At 37.3% G+C, this 15,587-nt stretch overlaps 1 pseudogene; it reads left to right on the top strand.

Moving 5' to 3' along the window:
- Positions 1–723: 723 nt before the first annotated feature.
- On the top strand, positions 724–820 carry LOC122121722 (annotated as a pseudogene).
- Positions 821–15,587: the final 14,767 nt, after the last annotated feature.

Below are 15,587 nucleotides of genomic sequence, written 5' to 3'. Positions count from 1 at the left end.
AACTATGAAAATATTTGGTGATAAAAAGGCAGTAGTGTAAGTTCCTGCCTGGTTGGATGGTAGACAGGCCAGGACATTAAGTAATCATGCATACCAACAATTTTTTCACCTTCTTTGCTTCAGCTACTTTTGAAATGGAAGGTATAATAAACAATTATATTTTGATAAAATACCTTCTAGTCTGAACAGTTCTGTTTGAACTGTTCATCTCTCTATGATCTCTTGTAAACAAGATTAGTTTTGTTCCAGTAAGACAATCTATGCTGTCAGGGTAAGATATTCTGGTTGGTCTGTTCCCACATGGCAGAAGGATAAAGGCTCAGGTAGACATTTGTGCCAGTAACACCTCATTTGGGAAAATGTCAACTGAAGAAGTTTAGCTCTTAAGCAATGCTTACTTTGAATCCATTATGTCCACAGAGCTAACACAGTTGGATAAATAAGTACTTGAAAAAGCCATCACCTTTGGGCCTATCAATAAATAATTGAGTGTACGATCAAATTCCAAATCAAAAGACTTAAGATAGTCATTGACAAAAAAATTTGCAAATGTGAGCAATAGATTGATCAATATAATTTTTTCCACTATTCACAGAATTTTAAGGAAATAAGATCGATAGCATTGTTAGGAACAATAAGGTTTACTTGTTACTAGTAGGCACCCATAGATATAAGCCTGAATAAAGATTGCATCATTAACTACTTAAATTTAGAGGATACTACATGCTTCAGCAGCACGTATACTGAAATTAAAATGCAAAGATTAACATGGCACTTGCACAAGGATAATATGAAAATTTGAGTAATATTCCATATTTTCATTCTTCAGATGCAAGAAATGAAAAACAGTTATTAAAAAGTTGATTACAAAATTACAAGTATAACAATACACGTAATTCACATAATTAAATTTAGTTTGACATCAGTGTATTAAATCTTCACCACAGAAAGGCATCTACATAGCATAAACTTTACAAAACTTTTCAAATTAGACAACATTGTCATTTTATCCCAAAGAAAAATAATATTAAGACCTAGAAAAAAAAAGGAATCAAACTGTTTCTATATGGAATGCAACCGGAAAGGACACATTAAAGAACCTATATATTATTAAATAATGTAGAATACGAAGTATATCTAAGAGAAAATAAAATAAATTATGAACATTATGCAAACATAGAATATAGAATATTTTAAAATATACTTTTTCAGACAAGCACCAGAAATATTTTATCTTCTGTACTACTCATTTCAACAGATAAGTTAAAATTATTTCTGATTAAAAATCACAAACTCTGAAGAAATCATTATACAAAAAACTATTGAATACATTTTGACATCCAATGCAGACAATTCACTTGGAAGAATTCTGCAGAATCCATGAATTTTTACAGTAAAATATTGGTGTTGCCGGGCACTGGTCTCTCATGCCTATAATCCTAGCTACACAGGAGGCTGAGATCTGAGGATCATGGTTCAAATCCAGCCTGGGAAGGAAAGTCTGTGGTACTCTTCAATAAACCACTAGAAAACTGGAAGTGGAGCTGTGGCTCAATTGGTAGAGCTCTCACCTTGAGCTGAAGAGCACAGGGATAGCTCCCAGGCCCAGAGTTCAAGCCCTATGACAGACCAAAAAAACAAAAAAGATATTGCTCTTATTTGGATTGTGAAAATATTTTGTAGGGACACAAAAGATGGACTTGCATTTTTGAAATTTAAGAAACATAAGCCGACCATTAGGACTTAGGTGAACAATTTGTACAGCCTTCCACAACTTCATAGAGGTAGTGATACATATTTATACTTTTGGCAATATCAAATGCAGTTTCTTCTATGTTGTACTTCAGGCCTGGTTTTATATAATGGTTCAACAAAAGGAGATCCAGCATATCTTTGCTATCTCAATTCTCAGCAGCAAGATGTAAGGGGGTCTTCAGTTTGGGCATTGGTTTCTGTATCATGATGAAGTAAGAAAGAAGCCACTCTGATATTATTCCACATATATGCACTGTGCAGGGGTGTCCAGTCATCTACAGTTATTTCATGTGCCGCTTGAGACACCAACTCACTGACAATGTCTAAGTGTCCACTGTAGGCTTCTCGATGAGGAGGGGTATACTCATAGGCATCCCTACTATTCACATGAATGGCCTTTTGGGAAAGAAATCTCTGTACTGTAGTAAGCCTAATATTTTTGGCAGCCCAATGAAGAAATTTGCTTGGATCCTTCTCCACTTTTTTTCTTGCAATTGATATCTTTCCTTACTTTTTTATCTTGTTCCTCATATTCTTAAGAATTGCGTAACCAGAGACTTTGAGTGCCAGTGGGAATGAGGTGTCCATGTATTTCCCTAATAGTTCACATTGGTTGAACTCATCAGAAATATCCAGTGAATTTTCTTCATCTGTTGATTCACCATTTCTCTTTTTCCAATTTTACTATTCGAAATTATTCTAACTGGAGAGTAGGGAATTGATGGAGAGCAGAGGAAAGATGTTATTCCGTATTCAAATGTACACACTGAAAATGAGGACAAGTGATGTCTTCATGTGCAGCTTATTCTAGGAATGAGAAAATAGGAAATAATGCCTTCTATATAAATGATTTGGGAAATGGCAGAGCAAAAAGTGAAATGCAGCAACCAAAAATATAAAAGCAAAATAAATTAGGATAATTATGGAGCAATCATATTATCTATCAGAACCAAGAAAGGGAGAGACAAAGAGAGAGACAGATGTGTAATGACCTAGCTTGCCACAAAATCCATTCCTCTGATCAATTAATAGAGCAAACAAAGTATTATTTTTTTAAAAAGATGGGAGTTCAGGAAGATGGCGGAGCAGAAGCTGGAAGCTAAACAAGCTCTCGCATAGAAAGCAGTTTTAGAGTTACAGTGAACAGTCCTAAACCAGAGAATCACACCAAGTGTGCCTTCACGGACAGAGAATTAGACCAGAGAGAGAAAACACAGCCAAGGACACAGCTCTGAGCACTTGCCAGCAGCCGCTGCGGCGGCGGCAGCGGTGGTGGCAGCGACTACAGCCGCCATACTGAATCACAGAGAGTCCGGGACAAAGGAACCAGACAGGTCAGGCAAGCAGATTCCACTCAACACCAGCAAGAACCGACAAGGAGAAGAAAAATTCATCTTGCAGTTCAGAGACCAGGGACGACCCAGGAACCAAGATTTGGCGTGAGTAGAAGCCTAACATCCTCACTCCTTCTCAGGGAACAGAGTAGGGAAGGCTACCCCTCCCTCCCCTTCGGTACCGGAAATCACCATCTTGGATACCAACAAAGCTTGGCGGAGCTGCTAGCTCCAACTGAGGCCTTGGAATAAATCTAGAGTAATCTAGCAGGTCACAAGAGCCTAAACTGACCTGCCAGGCTGAGCTCCACCCAGGGAAAAGTCACCCACCTCGGGCGTGAGCCCCAAGAGTGGCTTCCTCCACTGGGTAATCAGAGCCAGAGGCTGCCCCTCCCTTTAGCAGCCTCGACGATCAATTGAAATTCAGTAAACAGAAACCCTGAGAGTGGCTCCAGGCTGGGCTCTGTGAGTTTCTCACAAACCAGCCCCCAGCAAAAGCTACTGTTTGCTGAAAGGCCTCAACTCTACTCAGAACCTAGCCTCATCACAGCATCTCCAAACTCGAGGAAAAAGCCATCTCCCACTTTTGTGATACTCAAAGCTGATCTCCCTCCCATTGAACTAACCTAGGAGGAGGATCGGAAAACATTGGGGAAAGCAGAGCATTTTTCTGCCTATTCAAAGAAACTGACTTAAGTAACCAACCAAGCCACAGGAACACAAGCAGACCAGAGACTCCAACAAGAGTCTGGTTACAGACACAAGGGAGATACAGGATTTTTCCCACCCCTCCCCAAAAAATAAAGAATTTTTTTGTACCTTTTAAAAAATTTTTTTTTCTAAAATTTTTTTTAATCTTTAATTTTTACCTTTTTTGAAAAAAATTTTTTTCCAGTAATTTTTTTTTCTCTTAGAATTTTATTGTAGGGGTATAAGTTTGTGTGTTTTTCTTTCTTTTTGTTTTTGTTTTTGTTATTTTTTGTTTAGTTTTGTTTTTTGTTTACTTCTACTGAACTTCTGATCTTTTTTCTTTCTTTCTTATCCTTTTTTTCCTGTTCTTCTCTTTCGTTCTTTTTTATGTGACTTATTTGCTGTTCTGCATATCCTCAAATAACCCCGTAGTGGATTATGAGACCTTATTCCCCATTGTGTGCACACTTAATAGACAAATTTATTACTCAATTCAAAACCTCTTAGACTTAAATTCCTTAATAGCAGTACTACCTCTTTATACCTATATAATATTTTAAGTATTTTTATTTTTAAGTTTTTCACATCTCCTTTATATCCCTCCCCTTCTCTCATTATATTCATGTTCTTCTCTGGATAGATTGTTTTTCAATCTGAAAAATAGTTTTAATTTTTACCTTTTTATTTTTTTCTGGTCTCTTTTTGTTGCCTTTCCCTTTCTTCTTTTTTTCTCTCTCTCTACTTTCATCCTATCCAACCTATTTCCTGCTTTGAGATTAGGACATAGTTAACACTCCCTGTGTCTTCCCACATCACTCTATTCCTATATTTTACCCACATCTCTTCCTAAACCTAATAATTTGTGGTTTACCAAATTCTTCTAAGGGGTTCGTAGCATATTAATATACAGTTGTTTGATCTTGAATAGATGTATCTGATGAACTAAATTATATCTGTATACTATTGACTGTGCAAATACAGACTTTGGTTGATGCTTGCCTTAAGGTAGTGTTCTAGCACAAAACTGGTGTTAATTTCATCACAAATGGGCACAGTAAGCCAGAAAAAACACAAGAAAAATGGCAAGTCCGGTATCTCAACTCCCACTCATGATAATCAGGGGACAGAACAGATAACGAATAATCCAGAGGAGAGTTCCTAAATAGCTCTACAAACACTGCTGGCAAACATGATAAATGAAAAGATTGAAAACATACAAAGGACACTTTATGAGCATGATAGGGAGAGAGATGAGGCAATCCAAAAGTTTATACAGGAATATCATGAGCGTGAGGAAGCTACTCAAAAACTGATACAGGATTTGCGTGAGCAGCTTGAGAATACACAAAGAGAAAGGCAGGAATGGCATGAGCAGGCTGAGAACACTCAAAGAGAACTACAGGAATGGCATGAACATGAGGAAGCTAAGCAAAGAGTAATACAGGAATTGAGAGAGCTGGAAGAGAATACACAAAGATCACTAAAGGCATTCATGGAATCCATTAACAAAGAGTTGAAGGAAGTCAGGGAGACCACAAAGGGAATGCTGAATGGAACCCAACAGAAGGAATGGGAGTCCAAGGAAACCATAACCAATCAACTAAGTGATTTGAGAATAAACACTGAACACCAAATTAAGGAAGTAAAGAATTTCATACAAGATGTAAAACAAAGCAACAAAGAATTTGAAGCCATCAAAGATGACCAACTAGAAGGAACAGAAATAAAAAAAACAAAGTAGAAAGTATCGACAGCAGGTTAGACCATAAAGAAGATCGAAACTTGGGGACTGAAGACAGCCTGGGCATTATAGAGAAAGAACATACAACCAACCAAGACAAGTCCAAGAAATATGAGAGATCTATCCAACACTTGGAAGACACCATCAGAAGGCCTAATCTAAGGATAATGGGTGTAGAGGAGGACATAGAAACAGAAGTTAATGGTATAGGAAACTTGTTTAGCAGGATTCTAGCAGAGAACTTCTCAAACATGCAAAAAGATAGGCCTATTCAAGTTCAAGAAGCTTTTAGAACTCCAAATAGAACAGACCAGAATAGGACATCCAACCATCACATTATAATCCACACAGGATCAATTCAGAACAAGGAAAAGATCCTTAAAGCTGTCAAGGAGAAAAGATTAATCACCTATGAAGGGAAATCAATCAGAATGATCTCAGATTTCTCAGCAGAGACAATCAGAGCAAGAAGAGCCTGGAATGATGTATGCCATGCACTACAAACAACTATCAACCAAGAATACTGTACCCAGCTAAACTCTCCTTCATAACTGAAGGCCAACTAAAAACCTTCCATAACAAAGAAAATTTGAAACAATACATCTCCACCAAACCAGCCCCACAAAAGATTCTTAAAGACGTCCTACACATAGAAAACCAACAAGACCAAAATAAAGGCCAGGAAACTGCACCTAAACTGAGAATCCAAGAACCATAAGAAGAACCCAGTTTTTGCCATCCCCAAGAAGGTGGATAACATGGCAGGAACTCCCCAATACCTCTCAGTCTATCTCTTAACATTAACGGTCTTCACTCTCCAATTAAGTGATATTGACTGTCTTGTTGGATTAAAAAACAAGATCCTTCTATCTGCTGCCTTCAGGAGTCACATCTTGCCCCTAAAAACAAAACATTTTCAATGTTAAAGGCTGGAACAAAATTTTCCAAGCAAACGGCCCCCCTAAACAGGCGGGAGTGGCAATCCTTATAGCACACAAAATAGACTTCAAATTAAAATTCGTGAGAAGAGCTAAAGAAGGTCACTACATACTAATTAAGGGATCTCTCCTTCAGGAGGATATTACAATTCTACATATCTATTCGCAAAAAAACGGAGCACCCAAATTTATCCATGAAACACTACTTTCCCTCAAATCCCACGTATCCAAAGACATTTATTGTTGGGGATTTTAACACACCACTCTCCCCACTAGATAGATCAACTCGGTAAATCTCAACAGAGAAACCGCATATCTAAACAACTGCATAGATCAACTATATTTAACAGACATCTACCGAATATTTCACCCAACAGCATCAGAATACACGTTTTTATCAGCAGCACAAGGAACATTTTCTAAAATATACCACATTTTAGGCCACAAAGGAAACTTGTCCAAATTCAGAAACATTGAAGTTATACCTTGCATTTTCTCTGACCACAAGGGAATAAAATTAGAACTCAACCCCAAAAGCCACCAACAAAGACCGGAGACACTTGGAGGCTGAACAACACACTGCTGAATCTCGAGTGGGTCAAGGAAGAGATTAGAAAGGAAATTCCAATGTTCATGCTATTCAACAAAAATGAGCACATAAATTACCAGCTCCTCTGGGACACAGCCAAGGCAGTACTCAGAGGCAAGTTTATAGCTCTCAGTACCTACATCAACAAATTGGAGAGATCTGAAACCAACAATTTAATGAGACATCTGAACCTCTTTGAAAATGAGGAGCAAGATAAACCCCAATCCAGTAGACTGAAAGAAATAATTAAAATTATATCACAATTAAATGAATTAGAATCCAAAAAATTATAGAAAGAATCAAGAAAATGAAGAGTTGGTTCTTTGAAAAAGTTAACAAAATTGACAGATCCTTAGCAAATCTTATCAGAAAAAGAAGAGAACACACCCAAATAAATAAACTCAGAGATGAGAATGGAAACAACACCACGGAATCAGCCAAGATTCAGAACATTTTAAGGGAATAATTCTCAAAACTTTAGGCTAATAACTTTGAGAACTTGGCAGAAATGGACCTATTCCTAGCAAATATTGACATGCCAAAACTAAACCAAGATGAGTTACACCAGTTTAACAGGCCCATACCAAGCATTGAAATAGAAACAGCAATAAGAGGCCTCCCAGCTAAGAAAAGTCCAGGACCAGATGTTTTTACAGCGGAATTCTACAAGGCCTTTAAAGCAGAGCTCACACCAATACTCATCCAACTCTTCAATGAAATTGAAAGAGAAAGTTCACTACCGAACACATTCTATGAAGCCATCATAATCCTTATCCCAAAACCAGGCAGGGACTCATCAAAGAAAGAGAACTATAGAACCATTTCTTTGATGAACATTGATGCAAAACTTCTCAACAAAATTTTGGCCAATCGACTTCAAAAATTCATCCAAAAAATCTTACACCATGATCAAACAGGATTCATTTCAGGGATGCAAAGCTAGTTCAATATATGCAAATCAATTAATAGTATTCATCACATCATCAGGAGCAAGGATAAGAACCACATGGTTATCTCAATAGATGCAGAAAAAGCATTCGACAAGATCCAACACCCCTTTATGATGAAGGTTTTGGAAAAATTAGGAATCCATGGAACATTCCTCAATACAATAAAGGGTGTATATGACAAACCTAGAGCCAGCATTATACTTAATGGTGAAAACCTAAAGCCATTTCCTCTTAATTCAGGAACAAGACAAGTATGTCTATTCTCTCCACTTCTCTTCAACCTAGTATTAGAATGCCTAGCTACAGCAATAAGACAAGATGCAGACATAAAGGGGATCCAAACAGGGAAAGAAGAAATAAAACTATGCCTCTTTGCAGATGACATGATCTTGTATTTAAAGAATCCCACAGACTCCACTCCCAAATTACTCAAGCTGATTCAAAACTTTGGAAAAGTGGCAGGGTATAAAATTAACCTTCAAAAATCAATGGCTTTTCTGTATGCCAACAATGAGAATAGTGGGGATGAATTTAGGAAAGCAACTCCATTTTTAATAGCCCCACAAAAAATAAAATACCTAGGAATTAACTAAACCAAAGAAGTGAAGGACTTCTATGATGAAAACTTTAAAAACTTGAAAAAGGAAATCAACACAGAACTTAGAAAATGGGAAAAACTCCCATGCTCCCGGATTGGAAAGATCAATATCTGGAAAATGGCAATACTTCCCAAGGCTATCTACTAATTCAATGCGATACCTATCAAAATTCAAACCTCATTCTTCAAGGAAATAGAACAGGCAATTCAAAAATTCATATGGAAAAAGAAAAGACTCCGAATAGCAAAAACGCTACTCAACGGAACGATCCCTGCTGGAGGAATATCAATACCAAATTTCTAACTCTTCTAGAAAGCCATAGTAATCAAAACAGTTTGGTACTGGCACAAGAACAGACCTCAGGACCAATGGAATAGAATTGAAAACCCAAAAATGATCCTACAGACCTATAGCCATCTAATCTTTGATAAGGGTGCTAAAAAAAATAGAATGGGAGAAAGACAGCCTCTTCAGTAAATGGTGCTGGCAAAATTGTTTAACTACTTGTACAAAACAAAAGCTAGATCCTTATATATCACCCTGCACAAGAATCAACTCCAAATGGATCAAAGACCTCGGAGTCAAAGCAGACACTCTGAAAACATTACAGGATGGAATAGGAGAAACTGTAGCTCTCCTTGGCGCAGGCCAAAATTTTCTTAATAGACACCCGGAAACACAACAAATCAAAGAAAGGTTGAACAAATGGGATTGCATGAAGTTGCAGAGCTTCTACATGGCAAAGGACATAGCTAGCAAGATCAATAGAAAGCCCACAGATTGGGAGAAGATCTTCACTAGCCATACAACGGACAATGGTCTCTTATATAAAATATACTTGGAATACAAAAAAATTAAATCTCCCAACAACAAATCCTCAAAGAAACAACTGCCCAATAAATAAGTTGTCTAATGACTTAAAGAGAAACTTCTCTGAAGAAGAAATAAGGATGGCCAATAGAAACATGAAGAAATGCTCAACCTCCCTAGCCATAAAAGAAATGCAAATCAAAACATTGAAATGCCACCTCACCCCATTTAGAATGGCATAAATCAAGAACTCTAATAACAATAGATGCTGGAGCAGATGTGGATAGAAGGGAACCTTACTTCATTTTTGGTGGGAGTGTAAACTTGTTCAACCACTTTGGAAATTAGTATGGAGGTCCCTCAAAAGACTCCACATAGAGCTCCCCTATGACCCAGTAGTCCCACTTTTGGGCATTTACCCAAATGTTTACAAACAAGACCATACTAAAGCTACCAGCACAACTATGCTTATTGCAGCATTATTTACTATAGCTAAGGTCTGGAACCAACTCAGATGCCCCTCAGTAGATGAATGGATCAAGAAAATGTGGTATATATACACAATGGAATTCTATGCCTCCATCAGAAAGAATGACATCGCCCCATTTGTTAAGAAACGGAAAGACTTGGAAAAATTATATTAAGTGCAGTAAGCCAAGCCCAAAGAAACATAGGTCCCATGATTTCCCTTATTTGCAATATCTAGTATATGTATGAGTTTAGCCGAAAAGGTCAGATATGGTGATGTTAGGAAAATGAACCCTAAGGTATCTATTTTAAATGTTCTTTTTTCTTCATGCATTTGTTTCTAACGCAATTTTAAGATTATTTTTTTGTTGCTTTGTATGCCTCTTCCCCACAGTATAACCCCTGCTTTCACTTTATTTGATGTCGCTATAATTTGTGGAGGGGAAGGGGAAAAACAAGTCGTTTATAAAAGTATACAGGTTGTCCTGTTGCAACAATAAGAAGTACAAGTTGTCATGTCGAAACGAACTTTACAATTTGGGAGGGGGGAGGGTTGGGTGGGGGGAAGAGAGGATGGGAATGGATGGGAAGGGTAAACAAAGGAGGAGGCTACAATGCTTGATAAGAAATGTACTCACTATCTTGCCCATGTAATTGTAACACACTATTTAGAGAAGAACATGAATATAATGAGAGAAGGGGAGGGATATAAAGGAGATGTGAAAAACTTAAATATAAAAATACTTAAAATATTATATAGGTATAAAGAGGTAGTACTGCTATTGAGGAATTTAATTCTAAGAGGTTTTGAATTGAGTAATAAATTGTGGATTAAGTGTGTACACAATGGGGGATAAGGTCTAATAATGGACTACGCGTTTATCTGAAGATGTGCAGAACAGCAATTAAGTCACATAAAGAAGAACAGATGAAAAGGATAAGAAAGAAAGAAAAGAGTTCAGAAGTTCAATAGAGCTACACAAAAAAACAAAACAAAATAACAAAACAAAAAAAAAGAAAGAAAAACATACACACACTTATACCCCTAAAATAAAATTCTAAGAGGAAAAGAAAGATTACTAGAAAACATTTTTTTTTCAAAAAAGGTAAAAATTAAAGATTAAAAAACAATTTTAGAAAAAAATTTTTTTTATAAATGTTACAACAAAAAAAAATTTCTTTGATTTTTTTGGGGAGGGGTGGGAAAAATCCTGGGTCTTCCTTGTGTCCATAACCAGCCTCTAGTTGGAGTCTCTGGTCTGCTTGTGTTCCTGTGGTTTGGTTGGTTACTTAAGTCAGTTTCTTTGAACAGGCAGAAAAATGCTCTGCGATCCTCCTCCCAGGTTAGTTCAATGGGAGGGAAATCTGTTTTGAGTATCACAAAAGTGGGAGATGGCTTTTTCCTCGAGTTTGGAGATGCTGTGATGAAGCTAGGTTCTGGGTAGAGTTGAGGCCTTTCAGCAAACAGTAGCTTTTGCTGGGGGCTGGTTTGTGAGAAACTCACAGAGCCCAGCCTGGAGCCACTCTCAGGGTTTCTGTTTACTGAATTTCAATTGATCGTCGAGGCTGCTAAAGGGAGGGGCAGCCTCTGGCTCTGATTACCCGGTGGAGAAAGCCACACCTGGGGCTGGCACCAGAGGTGGATGACTTTTCCCTGGGTGGAGCTCAGCCTGGCAGGTCAGTTTAGGCTCTTGTGACCTGCTAGATGACTCTAGATTTATTCCAAAGCCTGAGTTGGAGCTAGCAGCTCCGCCGAGCTTTGTCGGTATCCAAGATGGTGATCGCTGGTATGGAGGTGGGGGAGGGGTGGCCTTCCCTCCTCTGTTCCCTGAGAAAGAGTGAGGACTTTAGGCTTCTACTCACGCCGAGTCTTTGTTCTTGGGTCATCTCTGGTCTGCGAACTGCAGGATGAATTGGTCTTCTCCTTGTTGGTTCTTGCTGGTGTTGAGTGGAATCTGCTTGCCTGCCCTGTCTGGCTACTTCGTCCCGGACTCTCTGTGATTCAGGTATGGTGGCAGCAATTGCCGCCGCCACCACTGCCACAGCCGTGGAGGATGCTGGCAAGTGCTTAGGGCTGTCTCCTTGCCTGTATTTTCTCTCTCTGGCCTAATTCTCTGTCCGTGAAGGCACATGTGGTGTGATTCTCTGGCTTAGGACTGTTCACTGTAACTCTGAAACTGCTTTCTATGCGAGAGCTTGTTGTGTCTCCAGCTTTTCCTCTGCTATCTTCCTGCAACTCTGCATATTTGCTTTTTTATGAATCATTTTATGAAAACCCAGTTTTTATGAAAGTAAATGGAATAGAATAAAAGAATGTAAGTGAATTGGGTAAGCTAATTATTAGTATAACTTTGTTTTCTATTAAAAGTCCATTGAATGTATATGATGCAGTTAAATTATTTCCTTTGTGTCTAACTTCAGTTAGTATTAGAATCTTTATAGTTATGAGTGAACGTTTAGTATAAATAAAGATCTTTTTAAATGATTAGAATTAACCTTGTGTTTTGTGTCCTACTCCCAAGAAAATGAGTTATTTTTAAGTGTTGATAGTTTATCATTATCATTATCAAAGGGAATCTTTATTATCCTAGGGAATTAAAAAATGCAGTATTATTTATGTCTTTTTAAACCAACTGTATTCACAAGTTGGAGAGTCTTTAATTCATACTTAGGTCTTGGTGTCTGTGATTTTTAACCTCTCGTTCCTAACATTAATGAGAGGTCAGACTGGATTTTTGGGTATATGAATGATGAAATATTTATCTGGGGTCAAAGGTGATTTTTATATCAGTCTTTCTTTAATAACATTTTAAAGTAGTACATTTCTCTCAAAATGTTGGGCATAAAAAGCAATCAAAATACTTCTAATGGTAAAAAATTTAGGTGAGCTATAATGTGAAACGATTGCTCCAAAAGACCTGCAGTCCGTTTCCATCAGGAATTGGGCGGGTCATTCTTTCAGTAAGACTGTGTTATCCAGAGATGGGGTCCCCAGGCAGTTCAGTGTTGAGTGAAGGGATAAAATATGATTTCTACTATTTTGAGCTAGAAATCAAGAATGTTATAGTTTTGCAGTTCCTTTCACAAGTGAGGTATAAATTTATTTTGAATTGGGAGTTTTCATATTTCAGTTACTTATTTTCTTTTATTTGTTGTTGTTGGTCATGGGGCTTGACCTCTGGGCTTGGGTGCTGTCCCTGTGCTCTTCCACTGAAGGCGAGCGCTCTACTACTTGGACCACAGGGCCACTTCCAGTTTACTAGTGGTTTATTAGAGATAAGAGTGTCACAGTCTGTCCTGCCCGAGCTGGCTTTGAACCACAATCCTCAGATCTCAGCCTCCTGAGTAGCTAGCATTATAGGCGTGAGCCACCGGTGTCCGGCTTAGTTACCTATTTTCTAACAAAGACAAAGTGAAATATTATTAGAGTGTGCAAAATAATTTTAGGAAATTTTCTTAGAATTAGTAGACTGAGTGCTGGTATTTAGTTATAAAATATAATGAGGTTATTTGATATGGTGGGAATGGACTTCAGGCTAACACTTACCATGTGTGCAATGTTGTACTAGTAATTCCAACTCTGAAGACTTAAATATCATCATCTTAGAATTAAAAATAGAAGTAGTTCCACTTTATGGGATTATTGTGAGGATTAAATTAGATACCAAAGGTAAAGTACTTGGAAAAACAATCAGAGTTTGATACTTTCTACCTGTTATTTTAACATGTGATATATTCTAATATTTTATTGTGATTTATATATTGTGTCTATTTAGGATATGCAAATTGATGTATTGATATTCATTGCGTTGTTCACTTTTCTGTCATTACGAGGATAATACCTGCAAAGAAAATTTCTCAGAAGGAAATTATCATATTGACTCATGGTTTAAGATCAAATGTCTCCATTGTTTTTAATTATATTTGTATTAAATAGTTGTATGAAGGGTTTTCCATTCAAGGAATCAGTTTATAAGTATGATGGATCTTTACATAACTTTCTCATATCCTTCCAAACCTCACCCCAATTTCATTTTTTCTAGTTTCATACTATTTGCATTGAATATTATGGCTTCACTCTCTACTTCCTTAAGGCTCTTTATTCCTTCCCTTTGATTTCCCCTCACAATTTCCAAGTGATAGTTTCCTGGTATTCATTTTGTTGGATTAAAAGTTCAATTTTATAAGAAATTACACCTTTTAAATACTCCTTTGCAAATAGCATGCTTTGATTAATACTGTTGTTTAACTTGCATAAAATTCTGGCTTCCAAATACGCGTCCTTTGTGTGTTTGGCTCTGATGTCGTTTACTTAACATAATTTTAGATCTATCCATTTCTTTGCAAATGCTGTAACGGTCTTTATAATGGATGGGTGCAATCCAATTGTGCATATGTGCAAAACTTTCTCCAACCATCCCTACGCTAAAGGGCATCTGGGCTGTTTCCATAAGTTCTCTACGGTGAATAGTACAGTAGAGACCATGATTGTGAGAGTGATTTTACTGTAACCTTTTGGAAGAATTCACCACTATTTTAATGGGAGCAATCCTCTAGCCAATTTTCCAGAATAAGTACATCCCTTCCTTCATCTCCATCACAACGTTTTTCAAGTCCTCAAAAACACACTACTCCCTACAGGTGTCAACCAGCTAAACCCACACTGTGCCCATATTCTTTGTTGTTGTTGTTGTTGTTGTTTTTTCTGTCCGGTCTAGGGGCCTGAATTCTGGGACTGGGTGCTGTCTCTCAGCTTTTCTGCTCAAGGCTAGCAGTCTACCACTGGAGCCACCGTGCCACTTCCAGCTTTCTTCTTTTTGCTTATGTGGTGCTGAGGAATCAAACCCAGGGCCTCATGCATGCGAGGCAAGAGCTCTTCCACTGAGCAACTTTCCCAGCCCCAATGAGCCTATATTCTTTTAATACATTTTTTCATAATTTTACACATAATTTAGTGAGAATCTTCTATGTACTTTCCTAATGTAAGAATGAGGGATAAGACAATAGAGTAAAAGTAAAGATATGGAATTTAATTAGCTATTATATTTAAAATAATCTTCAGTTCTCATAGCCTTACTTACTATTTTAATCTTTATTTGATTACTTCACCTACCCCCTAAATTATAACATGTGATTTATATACAAAGGCAAAAAAGTGTGGTTTGACTTTGACACTCATGTGCGAGGATTCACAATATGGACAAATAAAGGGATTGGAATTAATAGCCATTATCCATTTTGTTAAATGGTTTTCTCAAACTGATTCTCACAATTCATATTTCACTCAACAACAAGAAATGTGACTATTCCCTTTGCTTTGCTCCTCATTAAACTTGTTTCCATGTTATTTTGTAATGAAGGATGATTTCATAAACCTACTGTAGATACAAAAATACATTAAAATATTTCTATATGTATGCATTGATATAAATATAATATATTATAAAGGTTATAATGATAAATTATAACTTCTGTAACTGTACAATTTACTAAATTATTAAAAACCTAGATGGCTCAGGCATGGAATCCTGGTTACTCAGGAGGCTTGAGATCTGAGGATCATGGTTTGAAGCCATCCTGGGCAGGAAAGTCCATGATCCTCTTATCTCCAAACAACCAACAGAAAATCAGAATTGGAACTCTGGCTCAAAGTAGTAGAGTGATATCCTTGAGAGAAAAGACTCAGAGATATCACCCAGGCTCTTAGTTCAAG

This window comes from Dipodomys spectabilis, unplaced genomic scaffold (assembly GCF_019054845.1).
Source record: "Dipodomys spectabilis isolate Male_0828 unplaced genomic scaffold, ASM1905484v1 ptg000195l, whole genome shotgun sequence".
NCBI classification, from domain to species: domain Eukaryota; kingdom Metazoa; phylum Chordata; class Mammalia; order Rodentia; family Heteromyidae; genus Dipodomys; species Dipodomys spectabilis.
The sequence above is the reverse complement of the archived record's forward strand: the minus strand, read 5'-3'. Positions and strand labels throughout refer to the sequence as shown.